This window comes from Protopterus annectens, chromosome 10.part0, assembly GCF_019279795.1.
Source record: "Protopterus annectens isolate FY-2018-M chromosome 10.part0, PAN1.0, whole genome shotgun sequence".
Lineage (NCBI taxonomy): Eukaryota > Metazoa > Chordata > Ceratodontiformes > Protopteridae > Protopterus > Protopterus annectens.
Window position 1 is genome coordinate 444,793,565 of NC_056744.1, and position 18,327 is coordinate 444,811,891.

At 36.1% G+C, this 18,327-nt stretch overlaps 1 protein-coding gene across 1 annotated transcript in view; it reads left to right on the top strand.

Annotated features, from left to right (window-relative positions):
- ERI3 (ERI1 exoribonuclease family member 3) overlaps positions 1 to 18,327 on the top strand; it is a 3,093,638-nt gene that overhangs the window by 1,347,189 nt on the left and 1,728,122 nt on the right. The gene's annotated exons all lie outside the window — the stretch shown is intronic.

Here is an 18,327-nt window from a genome sequence, read left to right on the forward strand (position 1 = left end):
TCTATATAGAAAATATTCCAAAAGATTAAGAGAGAAATTGAGGAAAGAAAAATACTTGCAGAAGAAAAATTGTCAAAGGCTTCAAATGCAAAATTGATTTCATAAATACAAGACTCCCAAGCAGAACATTACATAGATGAAACTTTGAGTCACCTGGAAAAAGAAGCACAGAGGAAAATCTAGAGATTTTTGATAGGTATAAAAAAAAGGGAAAGGGAAAAAGAGGTCTGATTTCATGCAATATTTATGCAAAAGAGAATGCCAAACTAATCAATATAAAAAGCTGCAAAGATATTTGAAGAGAAATACAGGCCAAAGGCACCCAGATATGGAAAATTTTACAATACAAAAAAACCCACAAAGGAGAATGTCGAACAAGAGATTAGTAAGGTAGAAGTTAAACAAATAGAAACTGCAGTTATGGAATACCTGTGAAGTGAAGGATTTAGTGTAGAAAGTCTATAGAAACTGCAGTTATGGAACTGTATTTAAAATATGTTGAAATTTCACATCCGTAACATCCGTTGTTACCCATGCTTCCTAACCCACAGTCGTACATTTTTTCATCGCATTTTTTTTAATTTCATGAAAAAAAACAGATCTGTTGTCAGTTTTCATTCTGTCCTCAACTAATGGGTTTGGATCCAGTCCTTTGGATCCAACTCTGCCATTGCTAAAGCTTATGGTAACCAAAAACTCTCAAGCTTCTCGCTTACCCATAATGCACCAACCCCCATTACCTTAGATCTCATTTGCTGCTTTCATCAAAAGACATGGTTTACCATACCTCTCGATCTGTTGAGATAAGTGTTTATTGTTATCTTATAAAATTCTCCATTTCCTAATATTTCTACTATCTCTTACCTTTCTTGTATTATTTCTTTACAGTTACGATAGTTAGTTAACTTTATCTTTCATTCTCCGTACATTGTGTACTTCTAAATTACTATTGCTAGTAATTTTCTGTTCTACACATGGTGTAGTCTATTGCTACCATAGTTGGTACCATTTCCCTGTGCATTTTACAATTTCTAAACAAAAAGTCTTTTTTTTTTTTTTAAAGTGATTTTCTGTTGTGATAAAGAAAAAGGTGCCGCTGGTTTCAAAAAGTGTGTTAAATGTGGGCTTAAGCTTATCTCTGATGCCCACACTTTGTGTTTACTGCCTTGGACCTTTACACTTGCAGGTAGATTGTTCCATATGCCATGGATTTAATCCCAGGGTGCTTGTAGAGCAAAAAAAACTTATCCTAAATGGTTTATTACCTTCTGTCTTTGGAAAGGCTTTAGATTTGGGAGATTGTTCTCTAGGTAAACAAAATCCAAAACTTCTTGTCTGAAGCCTTCTACATCCTCCACAGTTTTGGAGGCAATCAATAGAACAGACAAGATGGATCCGACCTCACCCTCAGATCCGAAAAAGAAATAATTGGTGGACCTGATTTCCTCGGATCTAACAAAAAAGGTATCCGATCAGACCACTTCCAGTCCTACTGTCTCAGGTGTCATTCACTTACCCAGAACAAGATACCCACCTTCTGTGGATCCGGTGGTGCCTTTGCCTTTTTTGGAGTATCACAGACTCAGGTCTCCATCTGTTGTTTTCACTCGCTCTTCCAGAAGTTTGATGGAGGAAGATGTTGAAAGAGTGGTGCAGAAGATCTTGTCAGCGCAGAATCAGATGGGAGTCTTATTGGCTCCTACCCCTTTGGGTCAGGAGGTCTATTCTTCCACTACAACCCCCACTACTAGTTCCTCCTCTGACTCCTTTTACTGTCTCAGAGGACCTGGATCCAAACCATCCGGCTCTGTTTGGCTCGATCTCAAGATAGCAATGTCTTTGGATCTGAAGATTACTCTGACTGCTCCAATTCAGTTGGATCTGGAGAACTCTTGGAGCCGGGGCTTCCCTGTCAGATCCAAGGTGTTGGAGTCAGCTCCAAAGTTGTCAGAGCTGTCTCTGTGCCTCAGAGCCTTGGCATTGGATAGCTCTGCTCCGGCTTCCACCTCGGGGAGATTGCTTTTTGAGCGGGAGAGGACAGCAGTCCAAAAGCATGTCTTTTCGCACCCAAGATCTTTTCTTTTTCTGGAGCAGTCTGCCTTCAAGGCTGTGAAAAGGGTTTTCTCTACCTCAGCAGAATGAACGGATCCAACCCCGTCTGATCTTACGCTTTCTACCTTAATGTCTCTGTGTTCAGAGCCTCATCACTCTTTACCACTGGGATCAGCCAGTGTCAGACAGCCAGGCATCCCAACAGGGTATCTCAATTTCTTCCGATACCTCTCCAGAACATCTCACTGAGGAGGTCTCTCAGAAGAAGATATGTAAGAGGAAGCACTTGGACTCCCCAGAAGAGTTGATCACTGAAAATACAGACTTCAGTGAAGGTGAATGATCCCAACGGTCACCTCCTGAAGACTTCTCGTTTGGAGACATCCTTGACATCCTAAAACAGAGAGGTGGCTGGATGCCCAGCAACCCTTTATCTGAGGAGTCTGTATTCCTGGAGGTTTTCAGTACTGGCCCGTCTACCCCCTGGGTTACTCTTCCCATCGATGAGCTTATTGAGTTATTCTCTCGGTGGACGAGGAAGGAACCCGACAGAGTTGAACTTGTACCTAGGAGACAGGACAAGATTATGGCACCACCTTTGGATAAGCAGTTTTGTGGTAAAGGGGTGCCTGTTGATGCCATGGTCATGGCAGCAGAAACAAAAAAGAACTTGCTGAGGAGAGTTCCGCTGTTCATACCCGTAACAGGGAGTCTAGGGTGATGGACAGGTTTGGGGTTTGTGCTTCGGCAACCTTCGCCTTAATGCCACTAAATTATTTGGCACATTCTATAAGATTACAGAAGGATTTGATTACGGAACTATCAAATACCCTCTCAGGATCCTCTTCTGCAGAGGTCCAGTCATCCATGACTGCTCAGTAGCTACCCTGCAATCTATTTCAAATTCTTCTATGAGACTGATTTCGCATGTAGCAGAAGGAACTTCAAGGGAAGTGGGTTCAGGCATTTCCATTAGGAGATGTGCCTGGATGCACTTATGTAATTGTTTCGGAGCCCCTCAAGTCTTCGTTCATTAATGCTCTTTTTGACAGCACTTCTTTGTTGGTCCCAAGGTGAAGGGCACATTATCCAGGTGTGAGAAGGATGGAAAGACCCTATCTGCCATGGTTGTATATTTTTTGTCCCCCTCAAAGATCCTTTCTAGGAATCAATGAGGTGGTCAGAAAATGTGGTTCAAGAAATCCAAGGGTCCTTTCCAGGACACATGTAGGGAACGCCAATGGTCGATGCTGCCCCAATGGCAGAGATGGCTCACAAAAACAGGTGTCCAGAGATTCTTTCTGTGACAGACCTTTTGTCCACCTCTGAAGGCAATCGGGAGTTGATTATCCTTGCACCAGAGAGCCTGCCTGGACATAAAAGATACTAGGGTGCAGAGGATTATTTCCAGAGGTTATATAATACCCTTATCCCTTCCTCCGCCACTCTCAAGAAAAATCCCCGATGTTCGACCCACTCAGAGAAAACAGGCAGCAATTCAAATGCAAAAGCTTCTAGAAAAAAGTCAGCCAAGAGGTCCCGCCAGACCAGATAAAATCCGGAACTTACTCAAGGTTCTTTTTAGTGCCAAAAAAAAACAGGGAACTAGAGACCAATGTTGGAGCTCAGCAACTTAAACACGTCAGTTTAATGCACCAAGTTTTGGATGGTCACAGTTCAGTCCAGTCTCCCTTTTCTGGGCAAGGATGACTGGATGTGCCTGTTAGACCTTTAGGGTATGTACTATCACATAAATATGAACAGATGATCCAGAAGTTACTTATGCTTCCAGCTGGGAGCCAGTCATTACCAATTCATAGTTCTGCCCTTAGGTCTCACCACAGCCCCCATGGTGTTCACCAAAAGTATGGCAGTAGTAGCAGCTCACTTGAGACTCCAAGGATTATTGGTGTTCCATATCTAGATGATTGGCTCATTACCGCCCTGACAGGGTAACAGTTAATAAGGGCAAGAGATCAGGTACTCCAGATGTGTTCTCATCTGGAGATAACCATAAACTACGACAAATCTCAACTGGAACCATCTCAGAAGTTGGAATTCATATGAGCACTTTTCAACACAATGTCAATGATAGCTTCACTGCCTCTCTCAAGGGTGCATACCATAAGATTTCAAGTCAGAAAAATAATCTGCAGTATCAAGACTTCAGCTCACTTGGTGCTTCAAGCTCTAGGATCAATGTCAGTGGCAATGATGCTAACACCTTTAGCCAGATTTTACTTGAGGTTCTACAGTGGATGCTATCAGCACAACAGCCAATACTTTATCAAACCATGTCAACTCTGATACAAATAACTCACATAAGCAAGAGAGATCTGAGGTGGTGGATTCAGTCAGATCAGTTTCTGCAAGGCTGTTAGTTCGTTCCCATTCAACCCAAGGCCATAGTGACCATGGACGTTTCCCATTTGGGGTGGGGAACAATTTCTGGGGAAAGCAGTCCAAGGCACTTGGTGCCCTGAAGAGGCCAATTCGCATATCAGTGTCCTAGAGATGAGTGAAGTGCTTTTAGCTTTGCAGGCCCTTCAGAGTGTTCTCCCTTCTGGGATGACTGCAGTTCAAACGGACAATATGTCAGACGTTTGGTACATCAACAAACAAGGTGGGACCAGATCTTGTTTTGAGAATTGCTCAAAGTGGTGGCAATGGGTGATCTCATCCAACTGCTTTCCCATAGTAATGCACATTCCAGGGAAGTCCGGTGTGATAGCAGACATGCTGAGCAGGTGTATTCTTCTACCTCACAAGTGGTATCTCAACATGAACATGATGGAAATTATTTTTTGTCAGTGGGGCCAGCCTTGCTGCGATTTTTTTGCTTCTCCCCTAAACAACAAATGCATCAGCTGCTTTGCCCTAATCCCCCTACGGGGGGAATCACAGAGGAATGCTGTTCTTCACGATTGACCCCCCCCCCCCCGATCTACTGTAGACCTCTCCACCAATCCTAATTCCAAAATTGCAACTGAAAGCTGCCACGTTGAAGAGCAAAGTCATCCTCATTGCACCTTACTGGCCTTAACAGATTTAGTTCCCCTTCCTTTGGCCTCACTTACTTCACCAACCTTAGGCTCTGGATCAGACTCCAAACCTCCTGTCTCACCTGCGATGCATGATCTATGCAGACATATCAAAACTCAGGCTGATGGCCTGGATTCTCCAATTCTATTAATAGTCAGACAACCTATGCTGTCTTCCCCTCTGTGACATGTACTTTTATCTTCACATAAACCTTTAACATGTAAACTCTATTCCAGCTAATGGAAAAGATTTGTGTACTAGGCACATCAGAATCAGGATGAACCTTTTTCAGCTCTGATACATAACATCGTTGAGTTTTTGGCCCTACTTTTTAAAAAAGGAGGTAGTTCCTCAACTGTTAAAAGTTCAGTTAGCAGCAATATCAAACTTTCACATTGGATATGAAGGTTCCTCAGAAGCCTCTCATAATTTGTGCAGAGCTTTCTTGCAAGGCACTCTACTTTTAAAACCTCCTTTTAAAGAACCTTCTCCCCCATGGGACCTCAGTCTGGTACTGCAAGCACTTACACATTCCCCCTTTGAACCAGCAGCTAAGTATGACCTTAAATATCTTACTTGGAAAACATTTTTTCTAGTAGCCATTACATCTGTTAGATGAATTTCAGAAATTCAAGCATTGTCTTGAAAACCTCCTTACTTGCTTTTTCATAAGGATAGTGTTACATTACAAACCAGTGCATCCTTTCTTCCCAAGATTATGTCAGAATCCAGTATCAATCAGTCCATTAATCTGCCAGTTTTCTTCCCCAGATTTACTAATAAAGACGAGTACATGTTACATTTACTGGATTTACTGGATGTTCACAGTCAATTACATTTTTACCAGCATAGAACAAAAGGCATAAGAAAAACAGGCCAAGTGTTTGTTTCCTTTGCAGACTTGAAATTGGGGGAAAAAAGTTGCCAGAATAACTTTAGGTAGATGGCGAACTCATTGTATCTCATTTATTTATAAAAAGAAATGGGTATTACCTTACCTCAACCAGTATGAGCTCATTCAACTTGATAGATCCATGGCAATGTCTTCAGTTTTTCTTTCCAGGATGCCCATGGACGACATATTCACAGCTGCTACTTAGGCTACTTCCCATACCTTTGTTACTAATTACAAATTGGATCTGGTCTGCAGAGGTAAGATCATCATTTGGTTCAACTGTGCTCAGGAACATCCCTCCTTGAATCCACCTGGGATTTTAGGTAGCTAGGGACTCTGTCCCATCAGTTGAGGATAGAATGAAAATTGACAACATCATCAGATAAGTTAATGTACTTACCATAACATTCAATCTATGTTTTCCATTTTCATTCTTCCTCAACTCCCCACCCACCAAACCCTATCTTGGAAAACTTCTGGAAGAATGAGCTTTTTAGGGGATATCACTATCCTTTGTATTGAGCACCAGATATAGGGCCAGATTCAGTAAAGCCTACACTGTGTACACGTAAGTGTACATGATATGTATTCAATAAAATTCTTACCACATTTTTTGTGCTTTCTAGTCGCTCAGAAAAATTACAGTAAGTTACAGTAAGTGTACTAAGTGTACACTTAGTGTAGGCTTTATTGAATCTGGCCCATAGTCTTTTTGTGCATTGACTGCATGCAATTTTTCACCTTCCTTTATCTGTGCATAGTAAATAGTTCCTTTCTGACAAAAATCAGTAAACAAGATCTGAGGTAACTTAGGGTTGCTGCATTATGGGTAAGGGAGAAGCTTGAGAGTTTTTGTTCACAATGAGCTTTAGCAACATATGAGTCGGATCCAAAGGATTGGATCCGAACCCATCAATTGAGGAAGAATGAAAATAGACAACACAGATGGAATGTTATGGTAAGTACATAACGTCTTTTTTTTAACTCATACACCTCCATATTTGAAGTCCTAAAATGAGCATTTATTTTCTTTAAGTTGTAGTGCCAAGCTCTGAAATATAGTCTTTCCATGGTGCTGCTGCTGTATTTCTTTTTTCAGTCTCAGTCATAATATCACTTCATAAAAATGTTCAGGTCCCAACTGTCTTTAATATCAAACCACAGTGATAAAATAATACTAACCATAATGTCATACCTGTTCACACTGACATTTTTATTTGTTATTCTTACCACTGGCCGTCTTCTCTGTGGCTGTTGAAAAACTGCAACTCTTTGTTCTATCTCACTCTTTCTTCTATTCTTCCTTGTCTTGCTGCACGTGTATAACTTCTTTCCAGTAGCAAAAAAACGCGCTGCAGGGGGACCCCTTGAAACCCGCTACTCCACCAGCCTTGAATACCTCCATTGTTTTCCCTTCACCAGCTGTTGCTTCTGGTTCCAACCTCTGACTTTCTTCCTCCTGTAATACTCTCTCCATAATGTTTCTGCATAGCAGTTCATCTTCTTGCTTTGGCTGTGTCTGATTAGCTGCACTTGTGTCTCCAATCCTTCAGGTTCCAACTCTGCAGCAGTTGTTTTGTCTAGTTCTCCTTCTCCTGCCTTCAGTAAGTTTTCTAAAACTTCTCTTTCCATCTGTGCTGTACCTTCATCTTGGAATTTTCAGAACATAAAGTAGCAGCACTCTGGCATCTTCTCCTTCAAAGAGTAGGGGTCTTTCTTTTATATACAAAGAGTTCTTTTTACAACACATTTTACATATTTACAAATGTATAGATATACAATATATATTTTTATGCATATTCATAATTTCCTTTGCAGTCATAGAAAATTTTCATCCTTATTAGACCACCGCTGTTTTTTCCATAACCACCATCTGATTTTACTTAATATTATTGCTAAAATCTCCTAAATGAAAGAGCAGCGCTGGTAGAGTTTTTAGTAGAATGTAGAGCAGAAGCTGCTGGTAAAAAAGGAGTAATTAGTAGAGCATACAAAAATATTGCATGATAACTGTAAGAGTCAGTCAGAGGAGGTTAGAAAGGATTGGGAAGAGAGATTGGATAAGTGATTCACAAAGAAACAATAGAGGGATCCATGTTTCTCTGACAAATATGCAACAAAATCTAGAAGATTTAGGATTTTTTTGCTTAGTAATTTATACATTGATGTTTTTATACCTGAAGCAGACTTCAGAGAATTTTTCCTCAGGTAGACAGCAAATGTTGGAGGTGTGATGGGGAAGAAAGGGGTAATTGGAAGCATATTTTCTGGGAGTATAATGAGTTGGCAAACTTTAAAGATTCCCTGCAAACTGCTCTGTCAGAGATAATGGGTGAGCAAATTGGTGTAACTAAGGAAATAATTTTTCTGAGTTATGATACAGAATGAGAATTACCTTGACATAGTAAGGCCTTGCTAGTTTAATTATGATGGCTGCCAAAAAAGCAATTACTAGAAAATAAAAATCAAAGTCAAAACCAACTGCACTAGAAGTAGTGAATATAGTAACAGAGATAAAACAACTTGAATTGGGATATTTAGAAAAGGGTAAGAGCAAATTACACAGGATAATGGGAACTGTGGGAACAATACGTATAGGGGACAATGAGATTTAAAAGAAGGCAGGATTTGAATGAGCTATGTAATGTTTGACAATGATTGGGTAGATTATAATTGATGTATAATGTTTGCAACTAAAATTGTGTTAATACAGTCTGTGAAGTAAAATCCTTGCAAATGGGACTGTGTCAGTATGCTTTGTTTTCATGAATATAAATGTATAATTGCCTGTGTCATAAGTAATAATTTAATAAGCATGCTCCTTGTTAAAAAATATATCTATCTATATATATATATAATATATAGAGAGAGAGAAATTCCATTTACCAAACGTAATTTCATATAGTCTTTGATTCCACAGAACCCATATAACAAAAAATAACTTTGTTTATTCTTTTAACATATTCTTTACTTCTATTTTTCTAATATCCATATTTAATCATATCCATGTTTTCTTAGTATAAAACAGTTCTTTTATTGACAGATATCTGGTAAGCGCTTTCGCCAAGGTGGCTTCCTCAAACCAAGAAGATACAACTCAATTCAGTGCACACCTTGTATAGATATATAAAAACACCTTCAATTACATTTTAAATTGCTAAATGACATCATAATTGATTAATGCACAAACTAATTAAATAACGAATATTGTTATTTAATTAAACCAAACTATTTCATGAATTCATGTAGATAAGCACTAATACTGTATGATAGTAAAAGCACACAATTTAAAATATTGGACAATAGCAGCCCATCTTTAAGTAAAATATCTGAAAAATTATTAAAAATTATTTAATAAGAAGTCTCCTATTCTTGAGGGCTGGTTTTATATTGATCTTATCATTAAGGCCAGGATAAATATGTGCCTGAATCCCAATGATCCAATTAGTTTCATTTATTTCGGTGAAGTTTCTTACATCACCTTCCCTCAAGCTAGGTATATTAGTATATAAAAACCAGGAACTTAAATATATGTGAACTATTGGTTGCTAATATATGTTTAGAGAGAGCATTTGTATTAGATCGAACACGAATTTGATATAAGTGTTCTCTCACTCTGTCCCTAAGCCTTCTGTCGGTTTTACCGACATAGAAGGCAGGGCAAGATGAACATAGAGCAAGGTAGACAACATGTTCAGTATTGCAATTGGCAGTAACATCAAAGCTAAAAAAATGGGACGTATTAGGATGAACAAACATATTAAAATCACATATATAAGAACAAAAATGTCATTTATTACAAGGATTTGTACCTAAATACTTATTATTGTCATTAGAGAACATAGTGTTTGTGTAACATAGAAATCTGTGTAAATTTTTCTTATTTTTAAATAAGAACTGAGGTTGTTCACCCACAATTACTTTGATACTAGGATCAACAGTTAATACATTCCAGTGCTTACATATGATATCTCTTATTTGATGAAAATCATAAGTATAAAATAATGAGATTTTCCGCAAAGGTGCATTGGTGTTGATAGGGTTATATTTTGTAATGTACTTCTCAATGCCTTGTTCCGAAAAGTAATGGCACGCTCTATCTGACCTAAGATGCTCTATATTCTGAAAACCTGTCGAAATTTCATCTACTCTGTACTTCCTTGTTAAAAACCTGTCATAGAGGCCTTCTAGCTCTGTTTCATAGCTAACTTGCATAGGATTTAGTCTAGATGCTCGAATAGCCTGGCCTTTAATAATGTTTGTAAAAACATATCTAGGGTGCATGCTTTCTCTGTGTAACAATGTATTTTTATAGCAAGGTTTCCTGTATACGCCTGTATTTAATTTGCCTTTACTTAGGCGTTCAATGAAAACATCTAAAAAAGGCATACTTCTTGATGAAACTGTCATGGTAAATTTAAAGAAGTTTGTAAGTGAATTTATTTCTTCAAAAAAACTGCTTAAATCACCTTCTCTACCTGTCCAAAGAAGAAGCAAGTCATCAACAAAACGTCTGTAAAAAATGATATGCTTCTTATAGCGAGGTAAAAGAAACAGTTTCTGTTTCTCCCAAATAGCCATAACTAGGTTGGCATAGCTATAGGCACAGGATGTGCCCATAGCTACGCCATCCCTCTGTAAATATAATTCATTGTCAAAGAGAAAAATATTATTCTCCAACACCGTTTCCAGTAAGAGGCAGATAAGATCTATCTTGGAATCTAAAATGTCGGTGTAATGTGTTAGGTACTGATGGATACTATCTATACACTGCTGATTGGGGATGATAGTGAAGAGGGACTTGACATCTAAGGTGACTAATAGGTAGGGAAGATGATCTGGTGTACTTGTTGTTTCCTTATAAAGATCCAATAAAAATTGTTTAGAATCTCTGAGAATGAAGGGATTCAAATCTACCACTGGTCTCAGCATTTTCTCTATGTATGCTGATAGGGGTTCAGTGACCCGACCTCTACCTGCTACAGTAGGTCTCATTGGTGGATGTATGTGATCTTTATGAACTTTTGGCAAACCTTGAATGGTAGGAATTAAAGGATTCTCTACCCATAAAAAGTCAAACATTTCTGTTGTAATTATCCCACTTCTATTCAAATCATCCAGTGTATTATATACCCTTGAGACGTGTTCATGGACATCTTGTATGGTTATAAGTGAATAAAATGTCATGTCACCCAACATTTCCTTCATATAAAAATTACAGTCATCCCTATCTAACACCACCACAGGTCCACCTTTATCGGCTGGTCTAATTGAAATGTTCCTATCATTCTTAAGATTATTCAAAACCTTTTTCTGCCTAAAAAATTATTTTTCCTAGAATTAGCATATGACTTGTTGGAAGTAATATAAATATCACCTTCGACCAATTTACAAAAAACATCCACTAAGGGATGAAAATTGGGTACAAAAACATTGGGTTTACGAAATAGTAATGGTTGGATATTACTGACCTCGTTATTAAACAACAACTTTAACTGTATATTGCGAGCAAACAGTTTAATATCTAAGATGGTATCTATCATATTACCGTTAGTGGTAGGTATAAAAGAAAGGCCCTTATTCAAAACTTCTAACTCATATTTATCTAAAGGTCTATGTGAGAGATTTCAAACTAAGTTATTGTCATTTTCTCCCACATTTTCTTCAGGGTGGGTTCTTTCAACTCCCCCCCCTTGGGCTTTTCTTTTTTGCCATCCCCTGCTCATAGAACGATTTCTTCCCCATGGTAATTGGGAAAGGAGCAGGATATTGACTATTGCTAGGATTACTAGAATGTGTAGTAGTTTTTCTACGAACAACTGGTTAATTATCTGAGGATGTATGAGCAGCAGGTAACTCAGAATTATGCCTGCTGTCTTGTACAAGTTCAGTGCAGCTAACACCACTGCTGCGTGTCTCTGTAGTAGCATTATTAATATTAATAGCGTCTATATTTGGCTCTAAATCCAAATTCTCATCAACTGCAGCAGTAATTGAATTCTCAGTGTTGTGTGTATCAGACCTCATAACGGTATCACTATTATTAACAGCATTATCAACATTTTGTACAGTTAAGTTATCTAATGAATTTCTACTATTATTTACAAAGTTAGCACCTATAGGATTCAGAACTGTTACTGCTGGTAAACCATTACTATTTCCATTATTAACTTGCCTATTATTGGTGCTATTCCTAGGCCAAGTTAAGACTTGGCCATGGGAAAAATCATATATGTCTCTTTGGAGTTTGTGTTTCTTCTGTTCTAGCAAGTGTTTTTCGAACCGAGAAACACTGTCTATTAATCGTTCCATTTGTTATTTTTTACGGCAGGCAGCTTTTCAGCTACCTCCAAATAAAATTCAATTTATATCTTATTTCTGCTGTCGTGTGTGCTGGTCCCTCTTGGTTTTGGATTTATTGGTTTGGACCGTGCACCACAGTCCACCGTGCGTGCCTTGCTTCTCTTAATGATAAAATCCCTATAAAACCAGCCCTCAAGAATAATAATAAGTAATTTGTAATAATTTTTTCAGATATTTTACTTAAAGATGGGCTATTATTGTCCAATATTTTAAATTTTGTGCTTTTACTGTCATACATTATTAGTGCTTATCTACATGAATTCATGAAATATTTTGATTTAATTAAATAAAAATATTCATTATTTAATTAGTTTGTGCATTAATCAATTATGATGTCATTTAGCAATTTAAAATGCAATTGAAGGTGTTTATATATATCTATATAAGGTGTGTATTGAATTGAGTTGTATCTTCTTAGTTTGAGGAAGCCACCTTGGCGAAAGCGCTTACCAGATATCTGTCAATAAAAGAACTGTTTTATACCAAGAAGTCATTGTAGCAGCCTATTACTTTGCATTGGATATACTGTTTATGCTCAGTCTGAAAAGACATTTTGCATGCTCTTTACAACTATCTGCGTGGTTGTGTTCTTGAGCTTTGTACTTATACGATTATATCTTTTTACTTTTTGCTCAACAACACAGATTTTCCTGTGGTGCCAACTGTTCCTTTTGTTGTTTCTGCTTATATCCGTGTTTATTTTATCCACTTATTTTAAATCTGTGAAAATTTTTTCTTTACCTTTTTTTTTTTTTTACTCTTTTTACAGTACAAAACACATGTTCCGTAGTTTCTTCTTCTTGACAATGTAAGCATATTCTGTCACTTTTTTATATGGGATATTTCCTTTTACTTGTGATTTATCTATTACCAGTCTCCACAAAAAAATCTTGACATTCTACTTTCTGATTATACCTTTTGCTTCTTATTTTTATAATTTTATTTTTTTTCTTCTGTCAGATTTTCCAGTGGTTTTTCATAGTAGTGTTTTATCATTATATTCTTGTACCATACTTTTCTATCTTTTTCTATATTTTCAGTTTTCATTTTCCAGAAATATTTTTTCTTGGTAACATTTTATTTCTTCATGTATATACTGTTTTTCTCTTGTACACTTTTTTTTTTACCATATCCTAAAAAATTATTGTACTTATATTTATACAATTTTATTAATCTATCATCTTTTTCATTTATCCACTTTAACATTGGGTTAATTACCCTCAAACCTCCTTCCTTTTATTTACACACAAAACTCCCCTTTTACTGGGTTTAATCTAGAACCCCATATAAATGAAAAAAAATATCTGCAATAATTTCTTTTCAAATACTGTTGGCAACATAAATACACTTGTTACGTATGCTGTTTTTCCCATCAATACTGATTTTTTTTCTAAATGATGATTAATATGTTCACCAGGAGAGACAGGTTTGTTTTATTTCTAACACAGAAATTTCATTCATTGTCAAATATATACCTGCTGTCTTTACTGAATCAGCTCTATCTTTACTTTTCCATGTTTAATGTCATCCCTATCACTTCTACACACTTATTTGTGCAAAATGTTATTTTTATTCAAATTTTTTTTGTAATTATTGTAATATCATGTGCAAATGTTAACAGAACTGGAATTCTTAACCCTTCAGGTATTATATACCACATATCCTCCATTTTGTAATTTATTTCACATACTATCAAATTCATAACTAATGCAAAGAGTATAAAACTCATTGGACATCCTATTATTCTTATGAAGTGCTTGTCTTCACGGGCTATTCAGCAGTATTTTTACTTTATTATTACTGTATGCTGACATACATAATTTCCTATCTTTCTCACTTATATTATTTTCATTATTACAGTGATTTCTCTGTACCTGTGACTGTAGACAATGTGGAGATTTGAGAAGAAATGACAAATAATTGGAATGTTATTTTAGGAAATCCAGATTTAGCAGAGGTTATTGGCAATAAGCCCAAATTTGTCTATAAAAGCAATGGTAATTTGAAGAAACTTTTGGAAAGACACAGCACACATAATATTAGATTGAATGAAAAGCAAGTAGTCACATTTCCTTGTTTGAATTGTAAACAATGTGGATTCATTGATGCCTCTCAGTGTTTATTTTAAGCATTTGGATATGAATATCACAGCTAAAAAACGGTATGATTTTAAATCTGAGGGTCTCATTTATTTAGCTAGATGCTATGACTGTGATCATTATTATGTAGGCAAAACCTTCAGAAAGTTATATCAAAGGATTTCAGAACACAATAACACTATTAAAAACAAAGACTACACTAACACCCTGGGTAAACACAGTTCTCTTGTTCTGTCTTTAGGAAGTTTACTTTTTTGTATTGGAAGATGTTGATGATATTTTTTACATTAACAGTTGTAACAATGAACTAAAATGTAGAAAACTTAAATGGTAAATTTTACTAAGGGCAGGTAAGAAACCTGGACTGAATGAAAATGTCAACATCAAATGTGTCTTGAAAAGAAGTTTGTTTTGAATTGTGTGCTATTTAATTTGTTAGTTTTATCCTTATTTTTTATATTTTAACTGAATGTTTAAGTATTTTCAAATACTTAGTGTTATTTTATTTGTTTTGACATTTAAAACATCTCAAGAACTGAATATTCATGAATTGTTTTTTGTCATTGGATAACCATCTATTGTGTCACCTTGGGGAGGGTATTTAAGAAAAAGATTGTTTCTGATGAAGTTTGGTGATATTAAAGGAACAAAAGCTCTTAAATCATGTTTGGTTTGGTATCGCTAAGCTGTCAGTCATTGTCATGTATTTATTTTCTTTAGTTTGTGAAGTTTTTCTCAACCCCCATTTGTTCACTCATTTGGTCTAATTATGTTTAGGATTTCATGTCCAAATGCCTTATTAAGGTCTGCTGTCATGATTTTTGCTTCTTCTTTTATACTTATATCATCATGCACAATAATATTTTCCATTTTAGTTTCATATTTATTTTTTAGTAATTTCATCATTATTATTTAGTACTATTGATCTCCAGTTTTTTTTAATTGTCTTCTATCTTCCTTCTTCCATATGAATTGACGTATTCCACTACATAATTCTTTATACATAAAACCTTCATTTAACCATTCATTCAAAATCTTTAAAATGTATTATTTGCCAGTGCCTTAAAGTTGTATATATTTCATACCCTGGTCCTGCAGCTGAATCTCTGTTTACTTGTCCTGATACTTTACCTAGCTCATTTTCTTTTTATTCTCCTTTCCTGTTAGCTTTTTTACTTTCCATGCTTTTTTCACTATTTTTCCTTTAAACATTTCTTGAACATGTTGCAATACACTATTCATAATCTTTCCCAGAGTTCTTTCTATTTCTCCTTTTAAGTCTTTTATTTCTGTCATTATACTACCATCTTCCTTTGCTAATCTTCTTAAGTAACTTGATACTTCCTTTCTTCCTTGTAAAAATATCTTTGCTTATATAACAACCTTTGTATTTTTTCTTGATTTCTTTTATATAATTCTTTTGCTTTGTCAAAGTACTTTTTATCAATGTATTCTAAACCATTCAATGCACTCTTATATGTTCTTTTACATTTTTCTTTCCCTACTTTTCTTACATCGTATTGCAACTGTAAAAAAAATTTTTTGTATTTTCCATAAATGTCATCTATCATTCAGACCAGATTTTATAAAATGTTTTCATAGTAATATGATCTTTCCATAACTGTATTACCAATTTATTTCCTTCTTCATTGCCTGCTTTCTCGTTTATCCTTTTTATATATTCCTTGTTTCCTTTATCTCTAGCCATATTGTAAGACGATCAGATAATCCTGTTTCAACTACCTCCCCTTCTCCTGTAATGAAACCTTCTGATACTATAAAATAATCTGTACAGTTATATGCATATTTCTTTTTTAAGTCCATGAATTTTTATATCAAAGTTTTAACTTACCACATCTTATAGTTTCCAACATTTTCCCTCTTAAATCACAATTAAAGTCTCCTGTTATTATAATATTCATATTTGTTACTACTTGGTCTAAAATCTGATGAAATAAGCTTTATCCTTCTTTGCCGTTATAAGCATATAAAGTTATAATACTGTATATATGTTCTTTCGGTTTTAAATCTACAATGGTTAATCTTCCCATTTTTTGCTAAAGTTGCATCTGATATATTTACTTACTGTATTTCTACAGACTACAGCTATTGTCGAATCTCTCTCATTTTCCAAATTCCAGATTATCTACCCCCATAGTTTCTCTGTTTGCAATTTTTCATTTGTTAAATATTTTGTGCTTTCTAATATAATTACATCTACATCACATGTATTACACCACTCCAAAAATCCCTAGCCTTCTTACTATATTTTTAATAGTATTTACATTTATAGAAAGCAATCTAAAATTTTCATAGGTCTGTACTAGGCTAATGGCCCTGGAGCCTTTACAAGCCTAGCCCATAGGACTACCCTGGCATCGTGCCACCCGACCATAGTTCCCAGTGCCTCTGTCGAGTAAAGCCACTGGAGTGATCCCTGGGGTGAATTTTCTATTTTCCATCCACTCATCAAGATTTCTCTTGAAGAGGGACAGTGAGGTGCTTTGCTTGACATGTATGGGAAGTCTGTTCCATAGCATGCACAGTCTCTGGGTTATGAACCTGTCCCTCCAGCATGTTCTGTTGATTGTGGTAATGCGTTTGAGGTCTCTGGAGCGTGTGGTGCAGAGGGATTTGGATTTCTTTAGATCTACCATTTCTAACAGAGCCAGTCAGACATGGCTTTGTAAGTCAAGTAGAGATCGCCTCTAAGTAGACGATATGAGACAGAGAATAGTTGGAGTTTTTTTGAGTCTGTCCATATAGGACAAATGTTTAAGGCCTAGGATCCTCTTTGTAAGGTACTTTTGCAGCCTCTCCAGGTGATGCAGGTGTTTAGTGAGGTATATGCCAAATGGGGCATTGTACTCAATGATTGGCCTAATGAGGGAAGAGTGGAGGGATTTCCCCTTTTCTTTTGATTCATGGTTTCATAAGCTCGTAGCTAATTTCTAGGATAGCTTTCTTAATAAGCCATTCTAGGCCTAGCCAGTTTCCCTTCCAAAGGTGAGAAGCAAACACTGTACCTTTTGTCTGTGAGTCCAACACTTAACTGTTATACCATCCCCCAATCATTAGGTGTATATCTTATTTTTCATCCATGTCCTTTCTTTTTTCCTTTGTACTTATCCATTTAAATGTTTTTTTTATCTTTTTACCAATAGATTTTTTTTCTTTTACTACCTCCCAATCTGTCTCCATCATCACTTATTTAAGAAGCTTATTCTATGTCCTCTCTATTATTTTTTCTCATTTAATTTTTCTTCTAATTTTACTACTTCTAAAATGTCTTCACTTTACTAATTTTCTTTTCTTACTCTTATTTTCATTTTTGCATTCCATCCATAAATGTCCAGTTTTGTTACATTTATAACAGGTTGGGAAGGTGGCCTAATGGTTAAGGTGTTTGAGTCTCACAAGGGATAATTTGCTAGGCTTAAAATGGCAAGCAAGGGCAGTTAGCCTAGTACTAATATATGAACCTATATCTATAAACCTATGAACTTCAGTTTGTATTTTTACAATATGTCCCATTTCCCCACGAATATAACTTTTTTTTTATCTCAGTTGTTTATGAAAGATCCTCCTTTCCAGAAAAAAAAATTAATTTGGGTTGTCCCCAGTATTTTACATTACCCTTATTTCCATCCACATTTATCACCTTTGGTATATGTATAATTTTATTTCTGTATATATTTTAAGACAATACTCCAATCCCATCCACCAGTCCATGAACCCTTTTTAACAAACTTTTGGATTGTTTAGTACTTCTTTACACAAAGTTTTCAAATGTATTTTCAAAGTCTCTCTTTCCACCTCTGTTTGAAGTTGTACATGATTTTTCTTTTTTGTTTTCCTGTTAAATGCTTTTAACAC